Below are 19,081 nucleotides of genomic sequence, written 5' to 3'. Positions count from 1 at the left end.
CCTCAGCTTTCTGCTTAATTGTACTGAGAATTACATCTACATTTTTACAGTCAGTACATGTTTCCCCATGCCGATGCTCACAAACAGCTGAGAAAAAGGGCTCAGTAGAACTAAGGGCATAGGATATGCAGTGGTCTTCAACCATATTTTCCTTGGTAATATGACCCTGAAATAACAATTATTTGAACATAAATTGGTAAAGCAGGAACAATGTATAGGAATAAACATGTATTTAACTGATATGTATTTGATGCCAATTTATTTTTTTTTTATTTTAATAATTTTAATTAGCATAGTAACTTGGGTAAGCAACTATTATGATTTAGAAAAACATAATCGCTGAGGGGACTGAAGTTCTACTGGTATTATTCGTTTATCTTATTAACGTACTGTATTTCGTTACCATGTTTTATTGATATTGGATCAAACCTGTAGGAAGAGAGTAGGATTTCGAAAAATTGTATATGGACACACAGCTACTACTTTACTATTGCATTAGCTCTTCTGGTCTCTGACCAGTAAAACTGAAAAAAAAAACATGCAAAAAAAAAATACCTTAAATCCTGACTTCAAATAATTTTTGGCACTTTGCAAATTAGCTGTGAGTGGCTTCAAGTCTTCAGTTGACAGTTCAAGTTTTTTCAGTATCTTGTCAAGATCCTCAAAGGCTTTAGTCCCTTCCATTAAAAAATTGTCTAATCCCTCAATGCTTTTCCTGACCACAGCTGAGCATTCTTCCAATATCTTGAAAAGAGTGCTACTTCCTAAAAGTATAATTAAGACTTAATTTAGTTCTTATATTGAAGAAATATTTAAAAAATAAAATAAAAATAAAATATTAAAAACTTATATAGAATTTAAAAAAAACTAATTAAATGTATTGTGTGTAATATTAGTGTGTAATAGTGTATATTTCTTGATTTTATTGATTGTTCTGATATGGTGTCCCAGAATTGACTGTCCATATAATATTAGTATCAATTGCCAAATTTTATATTACTCAGCAGCAAGTTATAAACTAATATAAGATATACCAAGAGGCTTTATATTATCCTCCTTGCATACATCCATGTATTGAGAGATAATGGTGGAAGGAGCCAAACATCTAATAACAGTTGCGATCTTTAGAACCTCTCCTGTTTCCATTTTCAAAGTTTTTTCTCCAAAAGGTTGATCTTTAATTATTGTTCCAGATGTAATAAAGTCAATGAAGTGGTCTAATTGGCTATGGGTATACTTTTCCCTTGAAACTTTCCTGTTTGAGATTGGTTCTCCTACACCATGCTCTTGAATATGTTCTTTTGCTTGATTGAATTTATATCTTGTCACACTAGGCAGAAGCTGAAAATGACAAAGCACACTACATATTTAAACCTTTTCTTTAAAATGAGATAACAACAGCAACTATCACAAATATCATACCACAGGTTGTAATAAAATGGCTATTACCATTTTCATTATTTAATCAACTCATGATCTCCCCACTTGGTTCTTTTTTCATAAAGAAGGTTAATATATATATTTATCACATGTGTTTTCCTTTCTACAGTGGATATAGCTCATAGGATATCATTTTCATATCCACAACTGTGACCTCACAATGATTTTAGTGTCAGTTTGAAACATGAAATAGCTATGTGTAAAACATGTTATAAAAAGAATCGCCCATGTTTGTGGTAGGATATGATATTTGCCAAGGTTTGGGGATAAAAACACACAACTTGCTGGATAAAAAATCATATCAAACCACAAACCATGGGAGATCCTATATATATATATATATATATATATATATATATATATATATATATATATATATATATATATATATATATATATATATATATATATATATATATATATATATCTGATTGCATACCTCTTTGACAGCCAAAAAGTCCTTGTCTTTAACTATTGTTGAGAGAATCTGTTGTTGGAATGCCCAAGAATTTGCTCCATTATAAATTTCGACAAGTGTCGCAAGAATTGCATTATCTTCCTCTGCAGAAGTTAGTTGAATATCATTCAAAACAGATCTTCTCAAAAATTCCTCTTCCCCTGGACAAATTGTTGTCAGAATAAGATCAAGACACTGCTTAGCCTTATTGATTTACCTCTGTTTAGTTCTGTTACTTGAATGTTTTAGGTAGACCTGACATTCCTTTATCGGGCTAACATTACAAAGGGCTAAGTATTGATTCAAAGCCTCAAGTTTTATGGAATTTGTTACTGAAACTTCAGACACAACTGTTTCCTGACTGAGATCTTCAGAATCAAATTCTTCACATCCATCTGAGGATTGTAAAGTACATGATGATACCTACAAGAAAAATTGATAATAAAAATGTATAACCTGAAGTCTCTTATGTGGCTGTAGCTCTTAGCTGATTTGTGATTAAAACAAACGAGCAAATTCAAAGAATTTTGGTCTCCTGCTTTTGGTGTCTTAGTGGTTGGGAAGCAATTATTTCTGGCTATTGTAATGCATATGGCAAGCACATTTAGAAATAGCACATTTAGAAACCTCTTTTCACAGGTAATGCACTTGTCAAATATGAATGCCCTACCTTTTCTCATTAAAAAGTTATCACCAATGTTTTGATGAATTTTTAAAACTAGGTCAAACCTCAATGTCAAGGTCATGAGATCAAAAATCAAACCATTTTCAGAAACACCTTGTCAAAGGTAATGCATACATAAAATATGAATGCCCCATCTTTTCTTATTCAAAAGTCACAATTTATTTTTTAAATAAAATCAAATTTTAACACCAAGGTCATGGGGTCAGAAATCATACAAATTTGAAAAGTTTCAATGGCCAAATTGCCATATAAATACTGAATTTAAGGTATATAATATGTAGGGACTGAGGAGCATAGAGTTAGTGTGTGTAGCTCTTTTCCTTGTTTCCTCATTTCCCAATTATCTCCCCTTGAATAAGGTTGTGCAAGTGCACAACACATGACTTATACCAGTCACTGTTGAATCAGTAAAGCTCTTTGAGCCTTTTGTTTGTGTAAACTTTTATAATTCAAAGAAAATTTCAACAAATGACAGCCACTGTCCCCTTTTTAAAGTACATGTAAACATATCCTTTTTTTTTTATTAAACTTGTACCTTCATCACTGATTGCCTTGGTCTTTTTACAGGTGTATGGACATTATTCATCATATCACTTTCATCACTAGAAATTGGCATCTGTTATTAAATGTAATACTTCATTTAAATTATTTTCTTCTAAAATGTATCTAGAATGCCAGTAAATGGCATCCTTTTGGTTTTTGTATCTCAATCTATATATTGTGTAATTATCTTTAATTTATACAAACAAAAAAAATTAACAATTTAATGCTGATGAAAATGTTAACTGCCACTGATTTTCTAAATTAAACATAATTTTCTCTTATATAAATCTTGTGTACCTTTGTTGATTTCCGTGCTCTTTTCATAGGCTTATACACACAGTCATCAGTCATGTCAGCTTGAAGTTGGTTATCATTATTCTCACTAGACTCACTTTTACAGGGTATCTGTTGAAATGAGAGTTTACATTAAAATTATTATGAATTTCTGTACTGACAGTAAAATCTAATCATTTAACCAATAGAAATCAATATTTTATCCTAATTTATAATTTGTCATTACATGTATAAACAGGTCTGCATTGTATTGTGGAGAAATCTAGTTCATAGCTGCTGCAATTTCCTTTTGAGTTTCAACTGGGGTTGTGAACACAGATTATATATTTTCTATAGATCTCAAAAAATAAATAAATATAAAATAAATAAATTAATACATTGAGAAGTCAGATCTTGAAGCCATTGATTGATGAGACTCTAGTCAAAGTCACATTAAACTATTCCTTTATTCAAAATGTGATGGCTTAATTAATTACTTCATTGTAACATTGTTTATATTGAAATTTCTCACCTTTTTTCTATCCTGAATTTGCTGACTCAGACTTTTTTTCATAATTATATCTACTCTGCAGCTATGACATATTCCTGAAAAGATATATTTGATACTAATAATATAATAGCTGTTGACACAGAAACTAATTATTTTTTACTCAGAGAACAAGTGAAGTTGATATATATATATATATATATAAGTGAAGTTGATATATATATATATATATATATATATATATATATATATATATATATATATATATATATATATATATATAAGAATATGGTTTTATGTAACAGCATATCCTGTTAATTAACTCGACTAAGTTTAATAGAAAATTCAGAACTCCCCAAATTCACTCTGAGGCTATGAACTTAAATTTTTACTGTCTTAGAGTCAATCAGATAACTGGAATATATAGGCCTAGTTATGAAAAAGGCCAAAAGCTAATGCTAAAAAAATCATAATACATCTGTAACAGTTTATTTTCCATTTTTAATAATCAATTTTTAATAAAATCAGTTTTCTTAATTTTTTTACTCTATATCACCTCTATAGTACTGTGGTCTAGCTGACTGTCAGACTGTTCAGCAGTACTTAAGCCCTAAATGATCCTTGATGTTACCCGAACTACACATGTATATTTCTTTTGTAATGCTTAATTGTTAACCTAATTTTCTATAGATCTTGATGACGCAGGAAACAAACAATGATTAAAATATTCTCTTTAAGACTACTTCTTCAGAGAAAAATATATTGATATTATTAGAAATATCATTTCTTATTACATCCCAACAAAATTTCTAGACAAGATTAGTGGGCCATTAATTCTTTCCAACCCTGAAATACTAGGACACGGATCAAAATTGTATTGTTATATTCCGAGTATATCTGAAGTGCACAAGTGTACATGTACTTCATATAAAGACTAAAGTCAAATCTAATCAGGGCCTATTAGATATACAGTGTATAGCCTAGCTACTGTACTAACCTGTGCCAATAGGAAGAACAGCTCCTGTCGCTGCAAATATCTGTTGCACCTGTTCTTCTGTTAGTCTTCTTTCATGTTTTTTGGGAAATGTATGGGTTGCCAAGTTTGGGGGGACCATACACTTTACAGTACGCATTCTATTGTAATCACGGCTTTCAAGTTCATGAAGATGATTATTACATATGACAACATCATCTATGTTAGGACAAATATTTTCAAAGTCACGTAATGTACATCCTAAATCTGAAATATATACAGATAACTTTTCCCTTGGAATGGAACTGACACAAGTAAATTTTAAACTGCAGGGGGATTTTACTAGAAATTTCAAATACTGGGAAATATTTTGGGAGCAGACAGCTCTCTGCCATTTTTCCCACTCTTTGTTTTCTTATCTCCCACACTGAAGAGTTCAAACTAACCAAAGGGAGATAATTCATTTTTTCAAAAGCAGTCAGTTTTTAATCATAAACTTCTCATATTTATAGATAGAATACCAATCAAGTCTTTGCATATCTGATTAATGTATATGTCAGATTTTTTATTGCTGCTGGTAACATGACTTGAAGTAGCCGCACTTCATTAAACAATGTTCCCAAATGTTGCGCTTTTGCAGAAAAAATCAACTTCAGACATCGTTTCCATGGCAACTACTCAACATTCATAAGATCTGACAATATTTTTTGGAGTGGTTTATGAGGTAGTACTTTCAAGCCAAATATGAAAAAAATCTGTGACTATGCGTGCCACAAAAGTTTAAGTGGTTATACAGAGAATGGCTATTAACATCAAACGGTTGCATGCATATAATTACCTGTATTTCCCCAAAGTGATCTACTAGGTAGTGAGTATTTGCTCACATGGTGATAAAAATTGAATGAATATCGCATTTCACACTGGTCGGTGATAGGTTTTAGATTTTGAAACAATATGGAAATTGAATCGGGGGAACAAATGGATAATCTATGATGGATTTACATACAGAAAAGTAAATGTTTTAAGGAATAGGGATGTGTCATACCGATGCAGCGTTGATAAAATCTGCAAAGCCACGATTACCCCCCCCCCCCCCCCCCCAAGTGGTAAGCAGGGGGCAACATGTTTTACCTGGCTACGGAAGATGTACGAAAAAAGTCGCAGAAAAGATAAAAAATTAAAATCACGGAAAACCAGTAAAACTTGTCTCGGAAGCAGGATTTTTTTTTCGCGGAAAAGCAGTGTAAAATCGCGGAAAGGTGATTTACTTATCTGTACTGTAAATACTAGCCTTTACCTTGTATAGACAACATATGCTTGTTTTTATGATACTAAGAGATAAGGATTACTTAATTGTCGTTCTAGCAGTGCCTACATTAATATAGAAGAATGAGGCCAGGATTTCTTTCTTTTTTGGTTGGATTTTGTTTGTCAGTGAACGGCGAGTTAACGATTGATGAAATATTTAGAAAAACAATGCAAGAATTTGTAGATGAAAAATGTAAAGACTATGTTGAAGAAATCCGTTTGCTTCGGAAAGAAGTGGTTTCTCTTCGTCGAACCCAAAGTCATATGGAAACAAAACTAAATGATATGGTAACCAAAATAATAGAACTGTCAAGCGAAAACAAACATTCGAAGCAGATTATAACGGAACTTCGCGAAGAAAATTTGTATGCCAGAAATCTGTCCCGTAGCAAAATGGCTGAAAAAGACTTTGGTGTTGGTCCAGAATCAGAAGTTCCGCTAAAGGCTGAGTCTAGTATTTACTAATATTGATTTCATTTTTAAAGAATTTGCTATATGATACTGCTAAGATCTTACGTGTGTAATAAATAATTTCTATATTTTTCTACAGTAACTACTCCGTTTTATTTTATGAATCATCATTTTATTATTTGTTCATATGGTCTCTTTGTTTATTTGTGTTAATGATCTCTTGAGTGATAATGGCTATGCTTTCTTGAGAAGAAAAATTGTTTAAGGTTTTTTTCCCCTTTATATTAATTCCTAATGCCTACCCCCAAGGGCCATGATTTAAACAAAAAATCTTTACTTTTAGAGCGGATTCAAGGTGGAAGCGTCAGAATTCTTACAAGTTCAATAGCTTTTTCTGCCTCATTGACGCATAACATAGCCAATCCCTATGACAACGAAATATTCGTATTTGACAGACTAGTAACGAATTCTGGAAATGCGTACAACAAGAACAACGGGATGTTTACAGCACCAATTAAAGGTATCTACGCCTTCTTCGCTTCTTTACTTACACTTCCAGGGAAACATTTGGAGGCAGTAATCGTTAGGAATGGTAATACCTTTTGCAATTTATACGCTGGTAATACAAACTTTTTTGGTCCTGGATTCAACATGGCTATCATCGAGCTAGACGTTGGAGACGCCATTTGGGTAAAAATCCACGATAAATATCACGACACCGGCAACACCATTGATGGTCCATGGACTACATTTTCTGGATTTTTATTATATGAAACTGAATAAAACTTCCAAAGCAAGGTTTATTTTATTTTATCTCCTGACCAGAACGTATTCTGTTACCATTATTTAATTTAAGGATATTAAAATCGTCTATTTGGGCTGTTTACGGCTTATTTCCAACCTGGAAGCAAGTGGACCCTAGCGTATACAGGGATTATCATTCGTTACATACTGGTTATTATATTTTCTAGAGTACAAAAACTAGATTTACTTCACCCTATCTTTACTATCCTTAGGTTGCGATGATCCATAGCGTTAGCTGCAGATCTGTAGCTCGTTGGTCTGAAAAAATTAGGATGGACGACTAGAGAGCTACAGTGCCACCCATCGAAAATGTATTCTTTTTGCGCACAAAAAGTCGCTGTTTCTCGAAGGTATATTAATTTTGCTCTGTCAATCCGTCTGTCTATTTGTCTGTTTATCCGCTAAAACTTTACCTCGCTAGATTTTGATCAGTAAGAGCTAGGCTTTTAGGCTTAACATTATTCCCTGCAACAAGACCTAAATCTTTGAGTACCAGAATATTTGACATTGGAATTTGAAAAATTCTACCAAACTTTAAACTTGGCCATAACTTTTGAACAGTTGGCGTTAGGGCTTTCATACTTCACATGCATATTCCTTTTGATAAGACTTTCCCTTGGGTACAAATAGTTTTGACCTTGACCTTGGAGAGTGACCTACTTTTGAAAAACTTTAACCTTGGCCATAAGTTTTGAGTGGTTGGTGCTAGCAGGGATGGGGGCAATTATATGGGAAAGTAATTAATTACTTGCCCAAAACCTTCAATTAAATTACCATTACCATTACAGGGATTAAGAAATGTAATTAATTAAATTACAATTACTTTGCAAATGTAATTAATTAAATTACAAAATTACATTTAGAAACTTATGCAAAAAAATTAAAGAAAGTTCCTTAATATTCATATCAGATTCAGTTACTTTTTTTCTTTTTTACATTAACATTGTTTAAATGTTAATTACATTCTTAAACATTGTGTCCTCTAACCTACATCTATCGTTTTTTTTTTATTTATACATAATTTTATTCACATGAAGTGAATGGGATTAGGCAGCAGGCATAACCTATTTTAGCCCTCTCCCTACAGCAAGGTCAAGGTAAATACACTGCATAACATTAATTAAACAAACATTTAAAAAATGCGAGGAAAAAAACGGGGAAAAAAAATACAATGAAGTACCGGTTTGGAAAAATTGACAAAAGTTATATTTACATTTACATGACAGTGTTCAAGTAAAACGTTTTGTTGCTGCTATATATGCATGTACTGCTTCAAAAATTTGTATATTAATATTGAGTCCATGATCAGGACTACCATATAATAATAATTTAAGTTCAGAAACCCGATTACAGTCAGTAATATTTTGAATTCTTTGAAAAAGTATATCTCTATAAGATGTATATTTTGAACAAGAGAAAAAGTAATGATAAGCATCTTCAACAGAATCAATACAGTGTTCACACATTGGTGTTTCTGATAAACATTGGCTATATAAGTCTGCCTTTAAATTACTTGCATTGTTCCTTAACTGACAATGTATTATATTGTATTTTCTTATTCCAATATGAAATAGTTCATTACGTTTTTTACAAAAATAAGAATTCAAAAGACTTTTGATTGATGATATTCCAGAAGCATTTCTAATAAGATCTGGCAAGTTATTCCATAGTTTAACTGTTGATGGAAGGAAACTTTCCATGTATGATGTAGTTCTAATATGAGGAATTTTAAATTGTGCATCACTGGTTCTAAGATTATAGGAATGATTTGATGGGCGATAAGGCTCAATCAAATCATGCAAATATTGAGGTGAATAGCCATTTATAATTTTATAAAACAATATCAATTTATGAACCTTCCTTCTTGTTTGTAAAAGATCCCACCCTAATTCATCATACAGTTTTGAACGAGAGGAGTTACATCTTAACCCAGTGATAATTCTACCTGCTTCAACTTGAATATCTTCTAAAAGTTTTGAGTCTTTTTCAGAGCAATTGTCCCAAACAACATCGGAATATTCTAAAGCAGGTCTAATAAATGCAAAATATATCTTAACAAGTGTTTTCCGCCTAACCTTATACTTAAGCATTCTGAGGATATTTAGTCTTTTTGTAGCTTTTTCATGAATTGATTGTATATGCAATGTCCACGTAGCATCTCTTTGAAAGTGTAGACCTAAATGGGTATGAGATATATTCTGAATTATGTTTGGACCATGTTCCCCAAATTTGATAGGGGGATATACCATGTTTTTACGACTAAAGTCCACGTTAACAGTTTTGTTTGGATTAAAATCAACTAGCCATTTTTTTGACCATTTATCAATAAGTTCAAGATCACTAGTAAGGGATTGTGTTACATTTGTGGCTCCATTGTCCACAATGGCATATAAGGAAGTATCATCAGCAAAAAGTCGTATATTATTAACTAAATCATCACAAATATCATTTATGTACAAAAGGAAGAGAAATGGTCCCAGAACGGAACCTTGAGGAACACCAGCATTTACTGTTTCATGGTTTGATGAAAAACCATCAATTACAACTTTTTGTTGTCTATCACACAAATAATTTTCAATCCAACCTAATATGTTACCACTAATACCGTAATTTTTCAGTTTAGATAAAAGTCCTCTATGCCAAACTTTATCAAATGCCTTTGAGATATCACAAAAAATAAATCTTACATCTTTTCCTTTGTCAAGACTGGAAATTATAGTGTTATATATTTCTACAAGTTGATTAACAGTTGAGTCCCCCGGTTGAAAGCCTGACTGATACTTGTAAATTACATTATTGTCATTCATAAAATTATGTAAATGTTTAAACAATATTTTTTCCATTATTTTACACAATACACTTGTAAGGGATATTGGTCTATAATTTGGTACTTCTTGAGCACTGCCTTTATTTTTGAAGACGGGTGTGATCTGAGATAGTTTCCAAATATCTGGCAATTTTTTCCCCCTTAATGACAAGTTAAAGAATTTAGTCAAAGGTTTTTTAATTGTAGTGGCTATTTCTTTCAACACTCTTGGGGAAATACCATCAGGACCAGGTGGTTTAGTGTTATCTATCGGGTTTAAAGATTTTCCTGCCACAATGAAGATATTTTCCACTGGGCATTTGTGACAGGAATAAATAGATACTGATTCAGTAGCAAGTTAACTCATGTTTTACCTTTAGTTAAATCATGTGCTTGCACTTTTAAGCTTTCTGATATATTTATGCAAAACAATGCATGCATTTTGCCATGGTGTTTCTTTTTTATCATCCTTAACAATATCTCAAAATGTTGATATCTGACATACTACGTGTCAAACTACCATAAATTTAAAGTCAATGTGTATATAACACTACCAATAGGTAAAGTCAAACTGTGTGTAAAATATCTATTTCGGTTCAGTTTCAATATGTACATGACCTTAGGGCACTAATTAGCACCAGTTAATTACTTCTAACAAAAGATTAGAAGCCATTAGACTAGGTATTTTAAGTGTCAATTCATAAACAACTTAATGAAAATTATTAATTTTATTTGTACATTATATAGAGGAAGATTAATTTGATTCAAAAGTTTTAAAGAAAATGCAAAAGAGGAAACAGCAATTCACTAAACATGGGAAATATGTGAATTCCTTTTAAAAGATTTATTATAAAATATTTTGTCATTCAAGATAAGTTAACCTTTCTTGAATAATGTGTAAAACATTGAAAGGGAGAGGGTTATTTGTCATTTATTAAATATCAGTGTAATTGAATGTAATTGAAAAGTAATTGTGAATTACATGTCTTTTCTCAAAAGTAATTAATTAAATTACAATTACATGTAATTGAAAATTTAGCTAATTACACATTACTTTCAATTACATCAAAATTTGTAATTAATTACTGTCAATTACCATTACACATTACCATTACCCCATTCCTGGGTGCTAGGGCTTTCATATTTCACAAGTGTATTCCTTGTGACAAGAACTTTCGTAAGGTACCAACAATTTTGACCTTTTGATGTAAATCTTGGAGTTTGACCCATGCACTTTTGAAAAATTTTGACTTTGGCTATAGGTTTGAAGGATTAGAGCTAAGGCTTTCATGCTCCACATGTGTATTCCTTGTGACAAGTCCTTCCCTTTGGTTACCAACAGTTTTGAGCTTTTTACCTTGACCTTGGAGTTTGACCTACTTTTGAAAAGCATTAACCTTTGCCATAACTTTTGTGTTGTTATGTTCTTTCATGTTTTACATATGTTTTCTTGTGACAAGACCTTTTTTCTGAACACAAACAATTTCGACCATTTGACATTGACCTTGGAGTTTCACCTATTATTTAAAACACTTTAACCTTGACCTTAGTTTCTAAATGGTTGCTGCAAGGGCTCAAATATTTTACAGGTATATTCCATGTGAGAAGACCTTTCTTTGGATACCAACATTTTTAATATCTTGAACTTTTAGTTGGAGTGTTGCATTTGAGAAACTTGATCCTTGGCAATGAGTTACCATACAGGGGCATCAGTGTTTCAAAAACACATCTTGTTTTCTCTGGATTGCGGTCATTTAAGACAGTATTAGTGCAATGACTTTAAAGTTATATATACTTATCAAATCATATATATGTAGTGCTTTTAACTTCCCATAGTGATGTCGAATAACAATAACATGCAAATCTGATTTTTTTATTACGTCACGTGAGTCACTCAGGTGACTTATTGCTGTCCGTGTTTGTCCGATGTTTTCTATCACCTATAACATTTGAACATGTCAGCTTCTTCTCTGAAACGGCTGAGCCAATTCCATCCAATGTTGGTATAAAGGATCAATGGGCAAACAGGGACAAAAAGTTTTGAATTTCATACTAGTCTCTTTCTTCCTGGGGCCTTCTTCTTTACTCCTGGACATCAAGCAGTCAATATGTTGGCACGATTATAATAAGTAATGAGCCCTCTATCAAAATTGTGAAATTCATGGCCCCAGGGTCAGGAATTCTGGTGCTAGGGCGGAGTTCTCTGATTAATTCACCTAAAATTTTCTTCTTTGCTCCAGGGTATATATTTTAGTACACAAACTAGGTATATGGTTATGATGAAACAAGATGTGTTTGTGAAACACTGATGCCCCCGTATGGCAACTCATATCAAAGGTTAAACTTTTTCAAATGCAAATCAAATATGTTGATACCCAAAGTAAGGTCTTGTCTCGAGGAATATACCTTTGAAATATGAAAACCGTAGCAGCAACCATTGAATAGATATAGAAAAGGTTAAAGTTTTTCAAAACTAAGTCAATCATCAAGGTCAAGTTCAAATGGTCAAAAGTAATGGTGCCTAAGGAAAGGCCTTCTAATAAGAAATACACATGTGAGATATGAAAGCCCTGGTACCAACCGTTGAAAAGTTATGGCCAAAATTAAAGTCTTTAAGACGTAGGTCAAACTCCAAGGTGAAAAGGTCAAAGTTGTTGGTATCCAAGGGAAGATCCTGTCACAACGATTACATAGGGTGAATTCACCATGCATCGGACACCCTCGTACTTCAACAAGTTCTAGCGATATCGCTACCGATCGAATATTATCAAAACACAGCTTAACATGTAGTACCGGTATGGGATTAAAATATAAATTTTTGACACAAATATATGCTATTTATTGAGAAAATATCACTAAAAACCGATTTTTTTAAATGAGCCAGATTTCACCATGGATCGGACAATATTCACCATGCATCGGACAAACGGTATTTGAACCGGAAAAATGTCATAGCTTTATCTCGGTGCTTTAAAATTAGTGATCTTGAGATATTTTTATCTTTTATTTAAAAATTAACCTTCTAGTTAATTTTGATTGACTACATCGATCCACAAATGAGGAGAGATTTTAGTTGCATTACATCGCATTAGAAAGGCTTTATAATGCTATTTATATGTCAACTCGCGCCTTTGTCTTGTGGGTTATCATACTCTGGTTTGTAAAAATAAACTGAGTCCACTTCTAGACGTCATATATCCATAACTTGTATATTCACTAAAAATTTTGAGTTTTTAATTTCTATTTCCGCAAAAAACAGATGTCAGTTAGGTTTTGAATGAAAATGGAAGTCAGATTACCCATGCATCGGAAAGTGTCCGATGCATGGTTAATTTCTGTCCGATGTACGGTGAAATGAACATACTAGTAAAAAACAACTCTGAAAAAATTATACAAACATAGAAGCGAAATTTCTTTAAAAGTTCTGTAAAATTACCAATCATTGACAAATTTCACCTGAGGTCGACTCGCTCCATTGAAGTCTAATTAAAGAAAAACAACTCTAAAAATTTGCAAAATCATAAAATTCTGGTTACTCCCCTTTGACGATGACGTAACTTCAAGGCCATTCTCGGGATATTTTTATCGCAACATGATAATAAAAATCGGCATCAATAAAAAGTTTAAATCTTCAGCTTCAAGACAGAAACAAGTAAAAACACGGGAACACTCAATTTTAAAGAAAGTTTTTTGCTTGAAGTTGTCCGAAGCAAGGTATGTGTCCGATGCATGGTTAACTCACCCTGTGTGAAGTATGAAAGCCATAGCACCAACCGTTCAAAAGTTATGGCCAAGGTTAAAGATTTGCAAAAGTAGGTCAGACTCCAAGGTCAAGGTCAAAGGGTCAAACTTGTTGGTATCCAAAGGATTATATATGTGAAGGATGAAAGCCCTAGCACTAACCATTCAAAAGTTATGGCCATGGTTAACATTTTTTCAAAAGTAGGTCAAACTCCAAGGTCAAGGTCAAAGGGTCAAAGTTGTTGGTATCTGAAGGAAGGTCTTGCCACAAGGTATACATAAATGAAGTTTGAAAGCCATAGCTCAACTGATCAAAAATTATAACCAAGGTTAAAGTTGGAAAAAATATTGCAAAAGTGGGTCAAACTTCAAGGTCAAGGTCAAAAGGTCAAATTTTATGGTACCCAAAGAATGGTCTTGTCACGAAGAATACACATGTGAAGTATGAAAGCCATAGCTCCAACCAATAAAAAGTTATGGGAAAGGTTAAAGTTTTTGCGGACAAACAGACAGGGCAAAAACTATATGCCCCCGAATCTTCGATTACGGGGGGATAAAAAGGCATCTTTACCTAAATTCAAATTGTTAATTTTATAGCCCCTGGGTCTGCTGGAGTTAAGATGGTACTCTATAAATTATGATGGGAAAATACAATTTTAATTTTTATTCTACTTTGAGATAATTTATTCCCCTTTGGTTATTCACATTTGATAATTAATCAAGAAAATAAAATAATTGATAGGTCACTAGAATAAAAGACTTATACAAGAATTTTAAGGTCCATACCACAGGCCTTTGGATATCGCTTAAATCCGACTTTAAAAAATTGGGATGCATAAAAACACCTTAATTTTTTTTAAAGCGATCTAAGGGCCTGTGGTCTATACACTAGGTCTTTAATAGAGTTTAATGGTCAGGTGAATTTTTCAATTTTCAATAAACATCAGACAAAAAATATTATACATTTTGTACTGTAAGTGACATTTAAATGTTGGAAGGGAGTAGTAAGGAATATGTTTGTTGTACTCGGTGAACAAGTATAGTGTCTTGCTGCAGCACTATTATATAATTCTATCATTAACTTGAATAGAAAACTGTTCTAGGGCCCCTTTTCATATCTGAAAAAAAGAAACTACAACATTCAACAGAAAGAAGACTGTATGTAGAGAATAATACATACCCTTACATACATGTTTGTGAGTTAAGTCTGTATTAAACATAATTTATTTAGGTGGAAACTAAAAACAAAGGAAAGTTCCAAAAGGAATAGAGACAGGTTCCGAAAGAGATGTATTGCAGATCTGTAATACACGGCTGAGGGATGCATTATATACGGTTTCTACAGTTTGTTTTTTTTTTTTTTTCAGCTATAAAAAAGAGAGGGACTTTTGGTAGAAGAAAAAATTTAATTAATAATGATCAACTTAGTGTTAGAATATGTAGAATTAAAAATAAAGTGAAAATGATTTTCCTCACAAACAGAAAAATAATCATAAATGAACTAACACGTGTGGTTAATAAATGGACCTCTGGAAACAACAGAGGTGGGATGAGATGCCTAAGAGGAGTAAGCGTCCCCTGCCGACTGGTAACACCTACCGTAAGTTCTATTGATAAGGCAGATGAAGTACTCCGTAGTGTATATAAACAATGACCTGCCAAATGGTTTTGAAACACGTCAGACAAAATACGACCCAATGATAGGCTGTATTTACAAACAAGGTCATTATAACGACCATACAATTTTCGAAAAGCTGAGTTTAACGAGGTTGTACAATATGCGAAAAACTTACTTTAAATGGGGCTGCTGAAATCCTTGTAACATCAACTTATTTGTCAATAGCTTGTCTCGGTTTAAAAATGATCGTATTTAAAACATGCTTTTGCGTATGGAATTAGTTGGGAGACATAAACACCATATGCAGGTGATGCTGGAATATTTCTTCATAAAAAAGGGACGTTGACGATGGAAAAAGTGAAGTCATCCCGTTTTTTTTTTTACAGTTAGCTATTAGCTGGTTATTATCGTCCTTAGTCAGTGAAACAGATGCGACAGACTCTGTAGTGTCTTTTATTTCGAGTTCAGTGGGGTTTGTCGAGTCGACATATGAATGAAAGTGAGTATTATTGAACTATTGTACTTGTATATAGAATCAGAATGATTTTTAACAAAGAAAAAAATTGCACTTTTCATTGTGTAATATTTGAATTACACAATGCAAAGAGGCTGATATTTAATAATTATAATAAATGAAACAAACAAAGAACAAATACGAAACAAGAACAACCAAAAAAAAAAAAAAAAAAAAACAGAAAAACAGGTTTGCAAAATTGAATAGAAACAATTTTATGAAGGACTATGTTTGGTGGTCGAGGAATATTTAGAAGAAAATTCATTTATTTAATTCAATATGTATGAACTTTGTTTCACGATATTATCATTTATAGTTTTTTATGTCATTGTATCCTATAGGAATATTTAAAATGTATATTTCAAATGCTGTTAAAAAAAATTCAACTTATTTCGAAAAAAAAAATATAAACTGAAAAAGTCCAGATAAAACCAAATTTGTTTTTAGCCACCATATCTCAAAAAATGTATATCACTAGCTGATCCGGTTAACTTTAATTTTTTATTGCGTGCTTTGGCAGTTATAGTAGTAACACCTTACGGCACTGAATTCACGAAAGGATTGATTCATTATTAGAAAATATTTAATTGCTTGTTATGGCGTGTAAAACGTTGCATTATTATACTTTTTAGGTCACGTGAGTCACTCAGGCGACCTACTGCTATCTGTTTTCGTCCGTTGTTTTTTAATGTAAACTTTACATTTTCGACTTCTTCTCAAGAACCACTGGGCCAATTTCCACCAAACTTGCCACAAAGTATCCTTGGGTGAAGATGATTCAAGTTTGTTCAAATGAAGGGCCACGCCTTCTTTCAAGGCGAGATAATTAAGAATTAGTGTAAAATTGATTGTATCTTATAAAAATCTTCTCAAGAACCACTGGACCAGGTAAGATGAAACTTATATGGAAACATTCCCAAGTAGTGTAGACTCATATTTGTTAAAATCATAATCCCCAGGGGTAGGGTGGAGTCACAATGGACGATCAAAATTTTACATAGAAATACATGGAAAAAATCTTTAAAAATCTTCTTCTTCAGAACCACTGGGCCAAGAAAGATGAAACTTATGTGGAAACATCTTCAGGTTTGTTAAAATCATGATCCCCAGGGGTAGGGCGGGGCCACAATAGACAATGAAAGTTTTACATTGGAATATGTAGGAAAAATTTTGCAATTTTTTTCCCTCAAGAACAGCAAAGCCATAATTGGTTATATTTACATGGAAACATCCTCAGGTCGTAAAGATTCAAGTTTGTTCAAATCATGACTCTGGGGGTAGGATGGGGCCACAATCAAAGATTTACAAAAGCTTCTACTGTAAGTTTAATTTTTACTCCATTGATTGTTGTTTTATACTCAGGTGACCGTTAAGGCCCTTGGGTCTCTTGTTTGTTATTTCTATTCAAAAATTTTGTTATTCTTATTCTAAAACATATCATTCTTTTTCGATAAAATGTGATTCCTATTCGATTAGTTGTTCTTGTGATTAAACAATGTTATTGCTATTCGATAATTTTATTATCATTCCTAAGTTCTTAAGTTATTTTTCCTATTCGAAAACATGGGATTCCTGTTCGATAATTTTGTCATTCCTATTCGATAATTTTGTCATTCTTATTCGATGATTTATATTCTATAAACATGTTATTCCTGTTGAGAAAAAAAAAATCGTTTCTATTCCAAAACATACAACTCCTATTCGAGAATCTTGTTATTCTTCATCGTATGGGAATGATTTGTTTTCGAATAGGAATAACAAGTTTATTGCGTTAAATCACATAATTGGCTATATTAGTATCGCTCCTTCGCCTTCGCACCCTCGCACTGTCGCCTTCGCATCTTCGCGCTTCGCCGTCGTATCTTCGCACTTTCGCTCCTTCGCCTTCGCAACTTCGCACTCTCGCATCTTCGCCCTAAGGGAGAGAGTGCGAAGGTGCGAGTGGTCCCAGCGGAACACCATAATTGGCGGATAAGAATGGCAACGTTGTCGAATATGAATGATAAAATTATCGAATAAGAATCACATGCTTTCGATATGAATGACATGTTATCGAATAGAAAACATATGTTTTCGAATATATGAATGATATATTTTGGAATAGGAATCGTATTTCTTCCAATAGGAATAACAATTTATCGAATAGAAACTGACAAATTATCGAATAGGAATCATTTTTTCGAAAAGGAACAACAACTTATCGAATAGGAATAACATTTTATCGAATAGGAATGATATGTTTTAGAATTAAAATGATAAATTTTTAAAATGATTAATTCTTAGAATAAGAGTAACAAAAAGTATAATAATGCAACGTTTTACACGCCATACCGGGTACTTGTTTAGATGATATTTAGTACAAAAAATATTGCATTATATTAATGCAGATAGGTCATAAAATAATCTACGTATACGATGATACGCTGAAATTTAATATATATATATATATATATATATATATATATATATATATATATATATATATATATATATATATATATATATATATATATATATATATATATATATATATATATATATATAAACCTTTATAGCATACCGCACGCTTTCAGTTACTGACTTAGACAATATCTAAACTTTGCATGGCAAGAAAACTCGTCCGGTAAAGCTTTGGCTTGAACTCAATAAAAGTGTAATTAACGCTGATCACTGAAATACCCCTGAGAGTGATTCGAGACAACTGATGGCAACAGCTTTGTGAGGTGGATCTAAAGTTCTTCAGCTTCCCTTGTTGAAGTCAAAACTTCTAAATGTTATTAAATATCATTTCAAGTTTTCATTGTTAGGGTTTTCTTTTTAAAATGCATATTTGGAATTTAATTTATGCTAGTCGTATTCAATTCAACCCACAGAATACGCATTTGAATTTTATGCCTATTATTTCAAGCAGTTCCGAACCCGACCTTCTCTAAGTTTTTCCCCATATTTATAAACAGTCTCACTTTTGAAGTCTTATCTGTTTCACAGGCTCTAAACTGA

The 19,081-nt window shown here is 32.4% G+C and overlaps 1 long non-coding RNA gene across 1 annotated transcript; it reads right to left on the bottom strand.

The window, feature by feature from the left end:
- Window positions 1–611: 611 nt before the first annotated feature.
- On the bottom strand, window positions 612–2,290 carry LOC133199724 (uncharacterized). The gene is made up of 3 exons (XR_009722817.1): window positions 1,880–2,290; window positions 1,035–1,304; window positions 612–764 (listed from the first exon to the last, which is right to left on the bottom strand). It is a non-coding gene; the product is annotated as an uncharacterized LOC133199724 (long non-coding RNA).
- Between the last annotated feature and the right edge of the window lie 16,791 nt (window positions 2,291–19,081).

This window comes from Saccostrea echinata, unplaced genomic scaffold (assembly GCF_033153115.1).
Source record: "Saccostrea echinata isolate AGI-Se365-2 ecotype Australia unplaced genomic scaffold, CSIRO_AGI_Sech_v1 ptg000035l, whole genome shotgun sequence".
Classification (NCBI taxonomy): Eukaryota; Metazoa; Mollusca; class Bivalvia; order Ostreida; family Ostreidae; genus Saccostrea; species Saccostrea echinata.
This window is presented reverse-complemented; position numbering and strand designations above follow the sequence as displayed.